Consider the following 19,224-nt stretch of genomic DNA (forward strand, 5'->3'; position numbering starts at 1 on the left):
TAACCTGTCTGACTTAATTGGGTTTTAATTTTTGGACTGAAGTGGCACGTTTCCAGTATGTCAGGGAGGAAACAGGTGCATTTTTTAAAAATTAGCCTGAAATGGCAAAAGCGAACAAACCATTAGGACGAAAATGGCAGTTAACTAAAAAAACTATAATGAATAAGTCATGGAACCAGTCTAATGCTTCCCCATGCCTTCAATCTTCAGTCTCGTCCTCTTTTCTCTTTCGGTTTTGTTTTTCCTCTTCTACACAACCCTTTTTCGAAAGTTCTTCAAAATCCATCCTCTCTGAGGGTTTCCAATCGTATCCTTCTTATATTACAGACCAAGCCTTAACTTTGACTTGTTTACGTGTCGTAAACATGGACTAGGCCCACGACTCGTAACTAACTAAAATCAACTCTCGTCCACTTTTCAATGCACATCCTATAATGTGGTCACTTGGCGGCGTATACGATTCATAACCCATGGGTCGAGTACAGGTCGTAAACATGTTATTCTTAGTATTTGTGTTATGCTTTACACCTGTTGTTCAAATTATACCCTTTTATGTCCAGAACATTCTCTTTTTTGTATCTACCTGCAAATCTCAACAAAACGTTAATTCATAGCTTTTGTTATCAGATTTACTACAATTGCCCCTTAGAAATGGGTAATTTAACATTAGAATATTACGTATCCTACGACTACCTCAAATATCCCCACACTTAAGCATTGCTTCTCCTTAAGTAATACATCTAAGTTTAAAAGCAATCATGACAATCAACACACCCATCAAATTTCAAGAACATGTTATTTCTTACCCAGTCCTCAAAATATGCTCCCAAGACTTACAAAGGCAAGCGGTTGACATCCTAGACAAGTCAAGCAAGTGTTACATTTAAAAGTAGAAAAAACTTACCCAAACTCATACTGTCCACCTTATAGAACAACTACACAATTCATACCCCTCACAATTTTCACTCTTTTCTGCAAATTTCTGAAAAGCTATCATATAATTTGCTAGATAACTACTAAACTCACCACCTAGGTATAACTATCATTATCATAGGCTTGTATAGAAATCAACTGTATACTTCCATAAATAACACTAACAGATCATAAGGACTTTTTAAGGCTTTTGGCTTAAGGGTAAAAAGGTAGTAAATGAACAAATGAAATGGGTTAACAAAAAGGTTTAAACAACTACAATTTCAACTTCCTTTTCAGCACTTCTGAGAATCTTCAATTTTTTTCTTTTTAGTGGCTTTGGATCTTTCTTTCACATTTTCATTAGGTACTTTGATCCCCATACTTATTTCTTTCATACTTTCTTTTGACTGTCATATCTTCATATTTTTCGTTGAATCATACTTCAAGGGAATTAAATGAATAGGCTAACAAAGGGTAACATTGTCTCAAATAATAACGTAGTCAAGTGAAAAGGCTTAGGCCCAACAGGGTTTCTAATGGAAATTATCAAAGGTAGGAAAATGGAACGAAAAAGGATAAACAAGGGTTCATAATTTTCCTACTTTTTCCTTAATCACATATGTATAGTAATTATAGTATCAACTAGGAAATTGTATAACATGCATAAGTTCTGCAACGAAAGTTATTCTAGTATCTCTCAACAAACAAAAATACATATAGTAAAAGGCTCAACACTCAATGGAGGGATTTAGGATTACTGATATGTACTATTGCAAATACCTATTAAGCTTTCGTCACTAACTATGGCACTTCTTTTACTCATTAAAAAAAACTCAACTTGTATCAGAAAACTCTATCCTAAAACTCACAATCGAAATCAAAATCAAAAGTTTATGACTCAAAACATCGCATTGTCTCATGTTTTACATTTTGTGACTTACAATGGTTAAAAAGTTAACAAAAGTTTCAAATTTTTCCAAATTTAATCATTTCTAGGTGATAATTCCCAATCCCCACACTTAAGATGCATATTGCCCTCAATGTACAAAACAAAAGCAAAAGCAAAAGCAAAAGGTAAAAGGAATTGGAAACTTCTCTGTTATTGATGTGCACAAAATGCAACATATAAATTACATCAATTTTGGCATAAAACTAACCCCTTTTTAGTACTAATGTTGGAAAAAGTGTGTTTTTGTCTTCATTTTGTATTTTCAGGATTAAACGAGCTCAAACGAACAAAAGAAGCAAAAGGCAACTAAATCTAACATAAATACAAGAAAAGGAACAAACGTGGCATACCCGACCCGCGACAGCATCCTCCCAAGCAAAACAAGAGAACAGAAGGCTGAGCACGCCCCGTGCTTAGTGAGCACGGGGGCGTGCCCAAGTGTCAGCAGAAAAGACAAAGTTGTAGAAGCTTCTATCGCCCACCACGGGGCCGTGCTCAGCGGACACGGGGTCGTGGTCAACTATAAGATTCGCAGAATCCAGGAAAATCTTGATAGTACAGATATGCTCCTGCACACGGGGTCGTGCTCAGCGGACACGGGGGCGTGGTCAACTAATGCAGACAAACTGCAATTAATGAAGAAAGAGAGAAGGATGGACACGGGGACGTGCCCAATGGACACGGGGCCGTGCCCGAGCTTCTGTTCAGCCTATAAATAGGAGTGCTTGGATCACTTGCAACTTATCCCTTGGCACACCACCTCTCTCACACTTCACCCACCACCCACCACCATCACAACACCATCATCCATTGTCCATCATAGAGTGTGTGAGTCATCACGGGATCCAAGATTGATCGTAAGAGTTCTTGACAATCAAAGGCCATGTTCGCCTAAGTCTCTTACATCACTTGGTGAAGACAAGTGTTTAGTGTAATACTTTTTATTTTTAATCTTTTCGCACTTTTTATTTGGTTATGTATTAATGACTTTATTAACTAGTTTCTTATGTTGAAGGTGATTCTTCCTTATTGTTTGTCTGTGGTGTCTTGGCATTATTTTACTGTCTATATAAAATAAAAGATTTTCACCATTCATATCTCCACGGTCGGGGGTTAAGGGAACGGTTTAGCAAGAGTCTTGCCATTGTTCAGTGTATAGATCCTGCAAAGGACCTGGGTCAAATTTAGTAGGACCTCCTTCAATACCCACCGGCATTGGATGGCGGGGGTCCAAACTCTTTGATCTCCTCATAAGTAACTATTAAAACTTTAACCCGACAACTTAGGACTGTATCCCTGCTGACTCAGACTACTTAGCCGAGGGTAACATCACCTTCAAAAGAGGGGCCTACCACATTATGCATTAATAACTTAATTAATTATCTTTCAATAATCCGACCCTTTAGGATTGTATCCTTGCTGACTCAAACTACTGGGTTGAGGGTAACGTCACCTTCAAAAGAGGGGCCTACTACAATAACTAAGATAATCTTTTAAAATGTGCAAAAGTGTGGAAATAATCAAAGGTTACACTACACACGAGTCGGATCCAAGTGATTCATCTTGTCTATCTGTTTTTATTTTTATTTTATTTTTCAACATTTTAGTTAGTTTTATTTTTCTAGTTTAAAAATCTTTTTTCTAACTTTTTAATTTGATTAGACGTTGAGGATAAACCGGTACTAAAAGCTCTTGTGTCCTTGGACGACCTCGGTATCTTACCAACACTATACTACGTCCACGATGGGTGCACTTGCCCATATGTGTGTTTAGTGTTAGTGAATATCGTGTTTTATAAATTTAAAACTTGGCTAAAAAAGTGTAAAAAAAGGGCTTAAAATATACACCTGAAATATATTACACTACACACGCATCAAGTTTTTGGCGCCGTTGGTGGGGACACAAGGATTTTAAGAAAGTTAGGAATCAATGGCCTAATCGTTTTTTCTAAATTTTTCTTTTCCTTTTAGGATTTTTCGTAATTTTTCAGCTTCTGTAGAACTCAGCACGGGTCGTGCCTGCTTAACACGCCCCGTGCCCAATCATTGGAACTGGCAATCCTGTTTTAAGTCAGACAGTAAGCTGAACACGGGGCCGTGCCCACTCAGCACGTCCCCATGCACAAGATTCAGTTACTGAAAACAGAACCGTAAGATCCCGACGGTTGTTATTTTTGACACAAACATGAGTGATACTGATACTTTTTACTTTCGGCACTCTTATGGTACATGGTGTCAAATATGTGGAGGCTCTCATAAAGAATTAGAATGTTATTTTCTAAATTATAAGCCCCACTATATAGAGCCATTGTTTTCCTGTAGCCCTAAGAGGGGCGAAAGTAAAAATAATCCCTATCTCTCCCTCGAATGCGCTCAACCAGACCTTCTAGGAGAAATGCTTCTTGATGAACTATTTCAATTAGTAGATCTAATTCTTAATTGGTTAAAAGAAATTAGGATATATTTTATTAATTCATCTCAAGACGATACCAAAGAAGAATTGTTGGGATCGCATTCAAACAACTTCGATGTTCCAGATATTACCTCCAATTCTAGCGAGGACTTGATCGATAGTCGTCCCTGTGCCGATTGTGCCATGAAGGACTCTCCATCGACTTTGTTCGGTGCATACATAGACCTGAGCGATTCGGCATACACCTTCTTTAACGAGAGCCCGGGAAAGGGTTGGACTTGTCCACCTACATTTAGCATAGGAATCACCCTCACCGACAACCTCTTGCGTTCTCGTCTTAATCTAGAGCACTTAAGGTATCTGAGGCTCTTTGGGGTTGTCCCATCCAGTAAGGAACCACCCGATACGGATAAATTCCTTAAAAAATAGACAAACTTCATAAAAAGCCTTTTGACACGGGGCCGTGCCCAGTCAACACGCCCCCGTGTCCACCAAAAGATTCCCTTCTGACTTTTTGTCAGAATACGGACAAAATGTGTCAGGATTTTGCCTGCACACGGGGCCGTGTCCAGCCGACACGGGGCCGTGTCCAGCATGCTGTCGTTTTCTATAAATGCAGCCAAGAATCCTGCACATTTGGACCATCCAGGGACAGAGATTTGAGAGGATCTTCTCACATACCATGCTAGGTATTTTCTAAAAGAAGGTTCTAACAACCATCTTGTCCTTTCCTCTTTTATCCATTGCCTTCTTCTTCATCTTTCTTGCTCCAAAACCTCCATTAAAGCTTGAGATTCCAAGCTTTATTGTGATGTTTGTTGAGTTTTGTTCAAGGAATCTTGATAAAAATAAGTTGTACAACATTGTTTTAAGTTATTATTGCTAAAAAATGCTTCATAAGTTGGAAAAATATTTTGAAACTTCGAGATTCCTTGTTCCAAAAATCTGCAGAAAGGTGAACACGGGGCCGTGCTCGTTGAGCACGGGGCCGTGTCCAATTTACTGTTTCATCGAAATAAGCCATTTCTGGTTTGTTTTCGTAGAATGTCAAGTCAAAACAGTGGAACCTCTTCTGCACATTCCAGAAACAGTCGAAGAGAGAGAAGGTCTTCAATTGAAGCTACTCTCGTACGCTACGTCATGGCATTACGAGAAGCTCTTGATGAGATGACTTCGGTAGAGGAGGTCCTGATAGACCGTATAAATTATCTTACGGTGGGGCTGGAAAATAGTTTTCAAGAAATTAACCTCTTGCACCAGAGGTTAAACATTCTTGTAACACCTCCCATGGAACCAATCCTCCCTCAAGAGGATTGGAACCTAGCACTTGGAGTCAACAATCCTACCGGATGGGATGGCATTCCAGCGGAGCCTCCACTTGAAGATTTACAAGAAGTCCTGGTGGAAGTTGCACCCCCTCAAACCGATGCCGATGAGCCCGCCTTTCTCCTCCCAAGGGAGATAGAGGAATGGCTCGCCGACGTGTGAGGAACCCGTGCCCAGAGAAAGTAAATGATGGAGGCATTAGGACTAACCCTTTTTATTTCTACACCATTATTTTTTTTACCGCCTTCCCAAAATCCCCCTAGTTAACCCCTTTGAGCCTAAACCTTTTCATTTCTTAACCCAATTCAAAAACCCTTTACCCACCTAAACCCTTTTTCATTTTAAACCCTTTATTTTAGTAACAAAGCTCGGTTTTTCTTATGAAGGTGAAAAAAAAATTGAGGATGAAGTCAAAGAAATAAACAAACAAGTTTATCAAAAACAACTTTGTTTGAAAGAAATGCTTCATCAAAATAAAAAGTTTTGAAAAATAACGAGTCTTATGAAAACCGACGCTTTTTACGCTTTTCGCCCTTTTACTAACCACTAACCCAACCACCCACCTTTAGCCCAAGTCTAACCCTTCACCCAAAAAGTCCTCTTGATATTTACAAAGGTGTATAGTTAAAAAGGAGGAGGATTGATTGCTTGGCAAGCTTATGGTAGGAGTAAGTTCCATGATACACCTTCGGCCGAGTGTTCAATGATCCCCAGTGAGGTATGTGAACTTGTATATAAATGGAATTTTAAAAAGGCATGTTATGCCCTATTAAGTAATTTATCTTATGAAACTTTTTTAATAAATCATGACGAATAGGATTGTAAATAAGTAAATATAAAACTTAATAAAGAATCTTGGAAATCCCGACACTCTATGACAAGCCCAAATACCTTCTCTTCTACCCATTCCATTTGGGAGTGTAAAGCCACATTATAAAGAGTTTTGCTTGAGGACAAGCAAAGATTCAAGTGTGGGGGTATTTGATGTGCACAAAATGCAACATATAAATTACATTAATTGTGGTATAAAACTAACCCTTTTTTAGTACTAATGTTGGAAAAAGTGTGTTTTTGTCTTCCTTTTGTATTTTCAGGATTAAATGAGCTCAAATGAACAAAAGAAGCAAAAAGACAGCTAAATCTAACATAAATACAAGGAAAGGAACAAACGTGGCATGCCCGACCCCCCCGACAGCATCCTCCCAAGCAAAACAAGAGAACAGAAGGCTGAACACGCCCCGTGCTTAGTGAGCACGGGGGCGTGCCCAAGTGTCAGCAGAAAAGACAAAGTTGTAGAAGCTTCTATCGCCCACCGCGGGGTCGTGCTCAGCGGACACGGGGCCGTGGTCAACTATAAGATTCGCAGAATCCAGGAAAATCTTGATAGTACAGATACGCTTCTGCACACGGGGTCGTGCTCAGCGGACACGGGGGCGTGGTCAACTAATGCAGACAAACTGCAATTAATGAAGAAAGAGAGAAGGATGGACACGGGGCCGTGCCCGAGCTTCTGTTCATACTATAAATAGGAGTGCTTGGATCACTTGTAACTCATCCCTTGGCACACCACTTTTCTCACACCTCACCCACCACCCACCACCATCACAACACCATCATCCACCACCATCATCCATTGTCCATCATAGAGTGTGTGAGTCGTCTCGGGATCCAGTATTGATCGTAAGAGTTCTTGACAATCAAAGGCCATGTTTGCCTAAGTCTCTTACATCACTTGGTGAAGACAAGTGTTAGTGTAATACTTTTTATTTTTAATCTTTTTGTACTTTTTATTTGGTTATGTATTAATGACTTTAATAACTAGTTTCTTATTTTGAAGGTGATTCTTCCTTATCGTTTGTCCGTGGTGTCTTGGCATTATTTTACTGTCTATATAAAATAAAAGATTTTCTCCATTCATATCTCCACGGTCTATATGGAGATATGTTGGCTACCTGGTCGGGGGTTAAGGGAACGGTTTGGTAAGACTCTTGCCATTGTTCAGTGTATAGATCCTGCAAAGGACCTGGGTCAAATTTAGTAGGACCTCCTTCAATACCCACCGGTATTGGATGGCGGGGGTCCAAACTCTTTGATCCCCTCATAAGTAAACTACTATTAAAACTTTAACCCGGCTACTTAGGACTGTATCCCTGCTGACTCAGACTACTTAGCCGAGGGTAACGTCACCTTCAAAAGAGGGGCCTACCACATTATGCATTAATAACTTAATTAATTATCTTTCAATAATCCGACCCTTTAGGATTGTATCCTTGCTGACTCAAACTACTGGGTTGAGGGTAACGTCACCTTCAAAAGAGGGGCCTACTACAATAACTAAGATAATCTCTTAAAATGTGCAAAAGTGCGGAAATAATCAAAGGTTACACTACACACGAGTCGGATCCAAGTGATTCATCTTGTCTATCTGTTTTTATTTTTATTTTATTTTTCAGCATTTTAGTTAGTTTTATTTTTCTAGTTTAAAAACCTTTTTTCTAACTTTTTGATTTGATTAGACGTTGAGGATAAACCGGTACTAAAAGCTCTTATGTCCTTGGACGACTTCGGTATCTTACCAACACTATACTACGTCCACGATGGGTGCACTTGCCCATATGTGTGTTTAGTGTTAGTGAATATCGTGTTTTATAAATTTAAAACTTGGCTAAAAAAGTGTAAAAAAGGGCTTAAAATATACACCTAAAATATATTACACTACACACGCATCATTTATCGTGAGACGAACGAAAATTTGAAAATTTTGCACTATCTTGCATGTTCCGCTGTTTGGATTTCTCAACCAACCTAAACCTACTAACAAAACTCCAAAGATATCTTTGTATACAAACAAGATTGGTGAAATTAGGTTTATCAAAAGAACAATTTATTCATCATACTAAACAATTCAGAGACATTCATTCAAACAAAACAAACTAAACAAAACACAAAAACTAAGGTCCATGCCAACAAAACAAAACACTTAAGAACTCAAATCATCAATCATCACTTAGTATAGTTATAGCCTTATCTTGGGTCTTCCTCCTCCTGATCAGAACTTTGAACATACTTTGGATCTTCTTCTGGGTCTTCCTCTTCCTCTTCTAATTCTTTCACTAAAATAGCATCCACATCAATAACCTCTCTCATCTTGCTCAAAGCTTGTAACACCCCGAAAATATAAATCCTTATATTAAAATTCTAAAGAAATAACAAACAAGAATTTACCAACTAGGAACTTAACCTAGTTAAATTCAAGTCTTGAAATAATTCATAATACGGTTAAAACACTTAAACTTAAGGGAAAATCATAGTTAAGGGTTTAAACTTGTCAAAATTGAAAGATAGTTACTAATTGTAACAAAACCAAACCAAACACACCAAAATTGGTGTGTCTGGTCGATCAAGAGAAGAGGGGCGAACAAGGGATTCTCCAAACCCTAGCTTCACACCCAAATCTACTAAATTGAAGCCTCAAATCCGTTTCAAATCGAATTCTAAACATAAATTAGTGATCACCTCGTCATAGGGATCAAAAAGGTATGTATAATTTTGATATTTTGATTCACCATGAATTCTAGGTTAATGGTGAATAACTGAAATTGAACCGAGATATGTTATGCATGGATGAATCTTGAAGTAATATGTTGTTTAGGGTTAAACCCTAGATGATTATTTGTGAAAATCATTGCATGATACTTGAAGAAATTACAATCACCATTGTAGGTGATTTATGATATTGTAAAGACTAGACAAACACTAGGATTATGAATTTTTAATCTAGTGAAAAGCTGAATTGTATGAGGAAATTCAGTGATTTGAATGTTTAAATGTGTGCAATTTGCTTAATTAAAGTGAAATTAGATGTTAAATTTCAAGTCATGAACTTAGTAATGATTGTAGAAAAATCTGACCCGTTAGGTGTTCGTTGAAATGCCTAAGTGAGGATTTAAATGTTAGAGTAGGAGGAAAACGCAGATTTGGTCATGGCTCATAATGATGTGATTATGGTCATGAAAAGAGTTCTAAACAAGTTGTAAAACTGAATTTTCTATGCAAAGAGTCCGGATTATCAGGCGGACAAGCCGGAGGGAATTCACGGGGGAAAGGCGTGCTCTAGAGGTACGAAATTACCGTTTCGTTACATTAAGATTATTTATATGTTTTATTGTTGTAGTTTAAAGCATGGTAAACAAGATAGACCAATATGTCACGAAAGTGACTTTGCGTCTCAAACAAGTAAAAACGGGTCAAAACATGCGATGGGAAAAGGATTCTTGAAATACCTTGATTGGTGCCTAAATTCCGGCATCCAAACGGGTCAAAACGAGTTTGAGAGTAAACATGACGAATGGTTATAAACCAAGCGTAAGTCGGGTAGCGGACACGCTAAGCTAGTTGAGAAACTTAACTCCTAATACAAGAGTTAAGGTTCTGAATTGGTAAACATATCAAGTAGTGTAGTTGACAAACACGAAGCCTTGGTTTTAAATATGTAGATTGTTGCGTAAGCGACCCCTCATGGGGAAAGCGAAACACGATAGCGGGTAATAATCAGAACATGAGTATCCTAACCTTGGTTAGGTGATAATCATGTTCAAGATTAAATTGCTGCAAAATGGGAATAGAATGACAACAACAACAAAGCAAGAAAACATGTACAATGTCTACCGTAAGTTAGCGGTGATACCGTAACTTACGGTAGCAAACAAATCGCTACGGTAGGATCCTCCTGCCTTACGGCAGGTTACAAATTTCCAGGAGCCACCGTAACTTACGGTGACTACCGTAAGTTACGGTAGTGACTACCGTAAGTTACGGTAGCACCCAGTTCCAAAAACAGAATTTCATTATTCTTGGTTACGTTAATTGGTCTTCAAACACCGTTTTAATTATATTATTGTTCAAAGACCTTAATACTAACATTTGTCTAAAAATGTTCAGTTTTTCAGGTATTCTAGTAGAAGGATGATGATCAAGCATAAGTATCCGAACCGAACACTCAAACAAACGCTTCCGCAGTTGATCTTTTGTTTTTAAAACTTTGTAAACAATTGTGGTTTCTATCTTTTATATGGTATTGTAGGATCAACACGTTAATGTATTGTCTAGTTATGGTTTTCAAGTTTGAAAGTTTTTGTAAACTCCAAATTTGGTATAAAATGCAAGGTCTTACGCTTTTAAATCTAGCATTATAATCTGGGTCTTACAAGTTGGTAATCAGAGCTCAAGGTTATCAATAAGTGTTCGGTTCAAGCTTGATCAAACATCCGGTAAGAGTTAATTATTAAGTAAAATTAGAAGAATATAGAAGTAAATCATGAATAAATATGCATGAGAAAGAGTGTGTAAGCTCACTCAAACACAAGAAATGCATGAAACAAGAACGATTGAATCAAGTTGTGAACTTGATTGAATCAAAACAAGTAAAGCATGTGTTATAAATGGAATGTTTAACAATATATGTAAACATTTCAGTATCAAAGATGGCGGACGGAGGTGATGACGATGCGGTGCCAAGAGTCACCGAACAAATGAGGGTAGTGATTGCCGAAGAGGTTGGAAAGGCGATCGAAAACAGTTTGTCGAACTTCATTGATAAAATTCAAAGCATGGTTTTATCAATAGTAGACGAGAGAATCAAGAAGCTAGAGGATAATTCAAATCTGGCAAAGGAAAACCCCAGAGGACGAAAGCCTTATTCATACAAGGAATTCATGGCATGTAAACCACCCATATATAATGGGGAGGTTGATCCAATTGTCTGCCAATGATGGCTAAGTGATATCGAAGGAGTATTCGAGAGAACTCATTGTGATGAAAATGACTATGTAGCTTATAGTACGGGTCAATTAAGAGGTCAAGCGAAGGACTGGTGGGATAACAAAAAGAAGGAGATTGGAAGTGAAGCGGCTAAGGCCATGACATGGGAGGAGTTTAAGACGCCGTTTCTTAAACACCATAGTCCCAACGCGGTCATAAATAGAATCAAGGAAGAGTTCATGCAACTCAGACACAAGGGTGAATCCATAGACAAGATCACGGGATGTTTATGGACAAGATGAAGTTCTGTGATGATTTGATAACAAATGAAGAACAAAAGGTCTATTACTACCATAACATGCTAAGTGCGGAGTATAGAGAGTTCATAACCCCTTCAAAGTACGAGACCCTTACCGAGATTGTCAATGCTGCTCGGGAAAGGGAGATCGAACTGAAAAAGAGCATAGAACGGGGTGAACGAAGGGCACAAGATGTGAATCCAAGCCCTACCAAGAAAGCACGAATGAATCAAACAGCGAAGAAATCGGATGCAAAAGGTAGTACACCAAGTTGCAAAATTTGTGGGAAGAATCATAAGGGCGAATGTCGCTTCAAAGATAAGCCTTGTCCCATATGTCGAAAAACGGGACACATGGCTATATCATGTCCAGAAAAAGTGACTGTCTGTTACAACTGTTACCGAACGGGTCACAAAAGATCGGAATGCCCGGAACTGGTTGGAAAGAAAGATGGGCAAGACTCGAAAGGTGAAGCCTCGAAAGCAAAAGCAAGATCTCTCCAATTGACCGCTGCTGAAGCAAAGGTCGAACCTGACGTGGTCTCAGGTATATTTACTGTAAACTCAATTCCCGCACGTGTGCTATTTGATACGGGTGCGAATAAATCCTTTGTTTCATATGGATTTATTTGGCATCCTTCATTTGTTCTAACAAAATTACATATGCCTTTAGAAGTAGAGATAGGTAATAACAAAAGCTTTATTGTTTGTGATGTATGTGAAAACTGTAAAATGAACATTGATGACGAAGAATACACAATAGACTTGATTCCGATGTCGATGGGAGAATTCCAAGTGATAGTGGGGATGGATTGGTTATTCCGTTACCACACGAAGGTGGTTTGTTTCCGAAAGGAAATAAAACTGACGTCTCCTAGCGGAAAGCAAGTTACGATATACGGTGAAAAAGGAGGTAACCCGGTGATATGCATAATGCTAGAAGCCCATAAACTTATGAAACATGGATGCAAGGCTTATATGGTATACGCAAGCGAAATGGAAAAAGAACCCCTCAAAATTGGAGATGTACCGGTGGTGCGTGATTATGAAGATGTGTTCCCGGAAGAACTGCCGGGGATACCACCAGAACGGGAGGTAGAGTTCGGAATCGAGTTGATTCCGGGCGCAAAACCCGTGGCCAGGGCACCGTATCGACTTGCGCCGTCAGAATTACAAGAATTGATGTCTCAAATCCAAGAATTGCTTGACAAGGGGTGTATCCGACCGAGTGTGTCTCCGTGGGGCGCACCAGTTTTATTTGTGAAAAAGAAGGACGGCAGTATGCGCATGTGTATCGATTACCGAGAGTTAAACAAACTCACGGTGAAGAATCGATACCCGCTTCCAAGAATTGATGATTTGTTTGACCAGCTACAGGGAGCAAGTTGGTTCTCCAAGATAGATCTTAGATCGGGTTATCACCAATTGAAAGTCAAGGAAGAAGACGTACCGAAGACGGCATTTCGTACGCGGTACGGGCATTATGAGTTCCTTGTAATGCCCTTTGGGTTGAGTAATGCACCCGCGGCTTTCATGGACCTCATGAACCGGGTTTGCAAACCAATGCTGGACAAGTCAGTAATTGTCTTTATCGATGACATTTTGGTGTACTCGAAGAATGAAACGGAGCATGTACATCATTTGCAAGAAGTGTTAGAGACACTCAGACGAGAAAGGCTATATGCAAAATTCTCAAAGTGCGCCTTCTGGTTACGTGAGGTGCAGTTTCTTGGGCATATTATTAGTGCCAATGGAGTACTAGTGGATCCATCAAAAATAGAAGCGGTATCAAATTGGAATCCTCCAAGAAATCCCTCTGAGATCAGAAGCTTTTTAGGGCTCGCGGGATATTATCGGAGATTCATACAAGATTTCTCCAGAATTGCTTTACCCTTGACCAAATTAACTCGCAAGGAGGAGAAGTTTGTATGGGGCATCAAGCAAGAGGAAGCCTTCCAAACACTCAAGGAAAAGTTGACCCACACTCCGGTGTTAACATTACCGGAAGGGGTTGACGACATGGTGGTTTACTCGGATGCGTCGCATTCAGGGCTTGGGTGTGTTTTAATGCAACGAGGCAAGGTTATCGCCTACGCCTCGAGGCAATTGAAGATTCATGAAAAGAAATACCCAACTCACGACTTGGAACTGGCAGCAGTAGTGTTTGCTTTAAAAATATGGAGACATTACTTATATGGGGTAAGATGTACAATCTTTACCGACCACAAAAGCTTGAAATATTTCTTCGATCAGAAGGAATTAAACATGAGACAAAGGCGGTGGTTGGAAACGGTCAACGATTTCGACTGTGAAATACACTACCATCCCGGGAAAGCCAATGTGGTGGCTGATGCGTTGAGCAGAAAGGCAGATTATGCCCTAATACGAGTACGATCGTTACAGCTTATTGTGACCTCGGGTTTATTAGAACAAATCCGAGGAGCACAGGATGAAGCTGTAAAGACAGAAAATTGGAAAAAGGAAAGGATTATCGGCCAAGTTAAAGACCTCGAGATAGGCAGTCACGGTTTGAAGACTCGTTTCAATAGAATTTGGGTCCCTAACACATGTGGAGTTAAAAAGCTTCTACTTGATGAAGCTCATAAATCCCGTTATTCCATTCATCCGGGAGCAACCAAGATGTATAATGACTTGAAACAAAACTATTGGTGGCCCGGAATGAAACGAGACACCGCGAGATACGTGGAAAAGTGTTTGACATGTCTACAAGTCAAGGCGGAACACCAAAAGCCATACAGTAAATCCAACCGTTAGAAATCCCGGTTTGGAAATGGGAACAAATTACAATGGACCTATTGACCAAACTGCCTAAAACAAGCCGTGGTTTTGATGCTATATGGGTAGTTGTGGATAAATTGACTAAAAGTGCTCACTTCATCCCGATTCGTGAGACCTATACGTCTGAAAAGATGGCAGAGGTGTATACAAATGAAATAATATCACGCCATGGAGTACCGGTATCCATCGTGTCTGATAGAGACACCCGATTCACTTCAAATTTCTGGCAGGATTTCCAAGAACAAATGGGAACTAAGTTATTCCTTAGCATTGCTTACCATCCTCAAACGGATGGGCAAAGTGAAAGAACAATACAGACGTTAGAAGACATGTTGCGTGCTTGTATTATCGACTTCGGGGGTAGTTGGGATGTCCATCTACCCTTAGTCGAATTTTCATATAACAACAGCTATCACGCGAGTATTAGAATGGCCCCGTACGAAATGTTATATGGAAGAAAATGCCGAACCCCAGTATGTTCGGGAGAAGTGGGTCCACGTGGGTTAGCACCCACGGATATAATCCGAGCTACGAACGAGAAAATCGACATAGTCCGAACTCACCTAAAAACAGCTCAAGACCGACAAAAGTTGTATGCTGATAAATGAAGAAGGCCAATTGAATTTCAAGTCGGTGACAAAGTTATGCTCAAGGTGTCCCCATGGAAAGGGGTTATCCGGTTCAGAAAGAAAGGGAAGTTGAGCCCAAGATTTATCGGGCCATTTACGATTGTTGAACGAGTAGGAAAGGTAGCTTACCGTCTTGAGCTACCGAAAGAATTAAGCGGAATTCATAACAGTTTTCATGTGTCACATCTTCGGAAATGTTTAGCAGATGAGACGACTTATGTCCACTACGATGATATTGAGGTGGATGACAGATTAAACTATATGGTAAGACCAATTGCGATTTTAGATCGCAAGGTGAAAACCTTGAGAAATAAAGAGATCAATCAAGTAAGAGTCAAATGGGAACACAAGAAGGGTGTTGATACCACATGGGAATCCGAAGAAGAAATGCAACGGCTATACCCTACTTTATTTGGTACGTAATCCGGTTTCGGGGACGAAACCCTTTTAAGGGGGGTGGACTTGTAACACCCCGAAAATATAAATCCTTATATTAAAACTCTAAAGAAATAACAAACAAGAATTTACCAACTAGGAACTTAACCTAGTTAAATTCAAGTCTTGAAATAATTCATAATATGGTTAAAACACTTAAACTTAAGGGAAAATCATAGTTAAGGGTTTAAACTTGTCAAAATTGAAAGATAGTTACTAATTGTAACAAAACCAAACCAAACACACCAAAATTGGTGTGTCTGGTCGATCAAGAGAAGAGGGGCGAACAGGGGATTCTCCAAACCCTAGCTTCACACCAAAATCTACTAAATTGAAGCCTCAAATCCGTTTCAAATCGAATTCTAAACACAAATTAGTGATCACCTCGTCATAGGGATCAAAAGGTATGTATAATTTTGATATTTTGATTCACCATGAATTCTAGGTTAATGGTGAATAACTGAAATTGAACCTAGATATGTTATGCATGAATGAATCTTGAAGTAATATGTTGTTTAGGGTTAAACCCTAGATGATTATTTGTGAAAATCATTGCATGATACTTGAAGAAATTACAATCACCATTGTAGGTGATTTATGATATTGTATAGACTAGACAAACACTAGGATTATGAATTTTTAATCTAGTGAAAAGCTGAATTGTATGAGGAAATTCAGTAATTTGAATGTTTAAATGTGTGCAATTTGCTTAATTAAAGTGAAATTAGATGTTAAATTTCAAGTCATGAACTTAGTAATGATTGTAGAAAAATCTGACCCGTTAGGTGTTCGTTGAAATGCCTAAGTGAGGATTTAAATGTTAGAATAGGAGGAAAATGCAGATTTGGTCATGGCTCATAATGATGTGATTATGGTCATGAAAAGAGTTCTAAACAAGTTGTAAAACTGAATTTTCTAGGCAAAGAGTCCGGATCATCAGGCGGACAAGCCGGAGGGAATTCACGGGGGAAAGGCGTGCTCTAGAGGTACGAAATTACCGTTTCGTTACATTAAGATTATTTATATGTTTTATTGTCATAGTTTAAAGCATGGTAAACAAGATAGACCAATATGTCACGAAAGTGACTTTGCGTCTCAAACAAGTAAAAACGGGTCAAAACATGCGATGGGAAAAGGATTCTTGAAATACCTTGATTGGTGCCTAAATTCCGGCATCCAAACGGGTCAAAACGAGTTTGAGAGTAAACATGACGAATGGTTATAAACCAAGCGTAAGCCGGGTAGCGGACACGCTAAGCTAGTTGAGAAACTTAACTCCTAATACAAGAGTTAAGATTCTGAGTTGGTAAACATGTCAAGTAGTGTAGTTGACAAACACGAAGCCTTGGTTTTAAATATGTAGATTGTTGCGTAAGCGACCCCTCATGGGGAAAGCGAAACACGATAGCGGGTAATAATCAGAACATGAGTATCCTAACCTTGGTTAGGTGATAATCATGTTCAAGATTAAATTGCTGCAAAATGGGAATAGAATGACAACAACAACAAAGCAAGAAAACATGTACAGTGTCTACCGTAAGTTACGGTGATACCGTAACTTACGGTAGCAAACAAATCGCTACGGTAGGATCCTCCTGCCTTACGGCAGGTTACAAATTTCCAGGAGCCACCGTAACTTACGGTGACTACCGTAAGTTACGGTAGCACCCAGTTCCAAAAACAGAATTTCATTATTCTTGGTTACGTTAATTGGTCTTCAAACACCGTTTTAATTATATTATTGTTCAAAGACCTTAATACTAACATTTTTCTAAAAATGTTCAGTTTTTCAGGTATTCTAGTAGAAGGATGATGATCAAGCATAAGTATCCGAACCGAACACTCAAACAAACATTTCCGCACTTGATCTTTTGTTTTTAAAACTATGTAAACAATTGTGGTTTCTGTCTTGTATATGGTATTGTAGGATCAACACGTTAATGTATTGTCTAGTTATGGTTTTCAAGTTTGAAAGTTTTTGTAAAATCCAAATTTGGTATAAAATGCAAGGTCTTACACTTTTAAATCTAGCATTATAAACTGGGTCTTACAAAGCTCCAACATGCATTAGGGGTTACTAGGCGACTCTGGCTTCTTGGACGGCTCTCCCACTTCACAGATTGAAGTGGCCTTCATATAAATAGGAGAATTTTGGTAAGGCTTAGAAAACCTATCATAAGATGGAGTAACAGGCTTCATAGGAAAAACAGTTGCAGTGTAGGAGGGTAAGGCTTATAAGGGGAATACACATACCCCATTGGCACAAAAGTCAGCTTGGGAGCCTTAGGCTTTGGTGGCTCGATAGGTTCTAGTGGTGGTACGCCAAACAACATCTTTTGAATGTCTCTCCTCAAATCTTTGAGATTTTTCTCAACATCTATTATCATCCTTATCACGTGCATGTGAAATCACCCATTTGTCTTTGTATATTTCTCGGTTCATTCTTCATCTGAGTGAGATTATGACCATACACCTGAACCTTTGGATTGGTAGGGTACAGTTTAGCAAGGTTTTTCCTCAGACTTCCTCTACCACATTTCTATGGTACCTCACAGAGTCCCTGAACATTCTGCTTTAAACAATAAACACAATAGAACCTTCTGTTGAGAAACTGTTTACGGGCCATAAACAAGTCTGGGGTTACGGTTTGTATGCAACAGTTAATTTTTCATAGCAAAACTGCTTACATAAGAAAATAAAGTCAACTACCACTTAGTTGACCGGCTTACAAGCCATTGACCAGAAGATGGTCACGAGTCGTATGTGTTCAGTTTGTGATTTTTCGATTCAAAGTTTTTAGTATTTGCTAAACAGTGTATTTATGAAGTAAAAACATTTTTGGAAACTTAAAGATCACAATTGACAAGAGGAAAGATCATATAACGCACGAATAGAATAAGAGTATACCTTTAGCTCTTCAATACTCGCCATTAGTTTGTTGAATGTCTGAACTCTCTCAATCATAGGTGTGCAGAATGAGAAAATTAGGGTTTTAGACTTTCAATTTATAGATTTAGGTAGTCTTAAGGTGGCTTAGATACTTATGGGCCATAAACTAGTGTTTAGCACACGAGTCGTGAACTAACTCAATTTTCAAGGTGGAGCCCACTTAACAAGTTATGATCATAAGAATATGCTTACGGGCTGAAGCCCTGAAAAGATAGCAGCCTTCAGTTTTGATGATTAGATTACAAATTCTCAAAATGTAATGAATATCGGACCCTCGGGTTGCCTCTCGGAAGCGCTAAGTTTACACGTCTTCAGCCGGACGTAAACCTACGATACCAATCTTCGGATATAGGATGGATGTCAAATTCCTCATCCTCATTTAAGTTAATGGTCCCTTCAATATAGCCTTTTAGTGTATGCCCATTCACTTTGAACGTTTCTCCACTTCATTTATTAGATCGATCGCTCCTTATAGATATGCTTCTTTGAGATTGAACGGTCCAGTCCATCTCGACTTCAGTTTACCAGGAAAAAGGCAAAGCCTTGAATTGAAAAGAAGCACACGATCCCCACACTTGAAGTTTTAATTACCTATCAAGTGATAATCATGAATCTTCTTTGTACGATCTTTGTAGATAAGCGAGTTGCCGTACGCTTGATTCTTGAGTTGTTCTAACTCAAAAATTATTTTGTCATCTCCAACCCTCAAAGTAAGTTTCCCTTCGACAACGTCGATCAAAGTTCTAGCCGTA

This window comes from Helianthus annuus, chromosome 1 (assembly GCF_002127325.2).
Source record: "Helianthus annuus cultivar XRQ/B chromosome 1, HanXRQr2.0-SUNRISE, whole genome shotgun sequence".
Taxonomy (NCBI): Eukaryota; Viridiplantae; Streptophyta; class Magnoliopsida; order Asterales; family Asteraceae; genus Helianthus; species Helianthus annuus.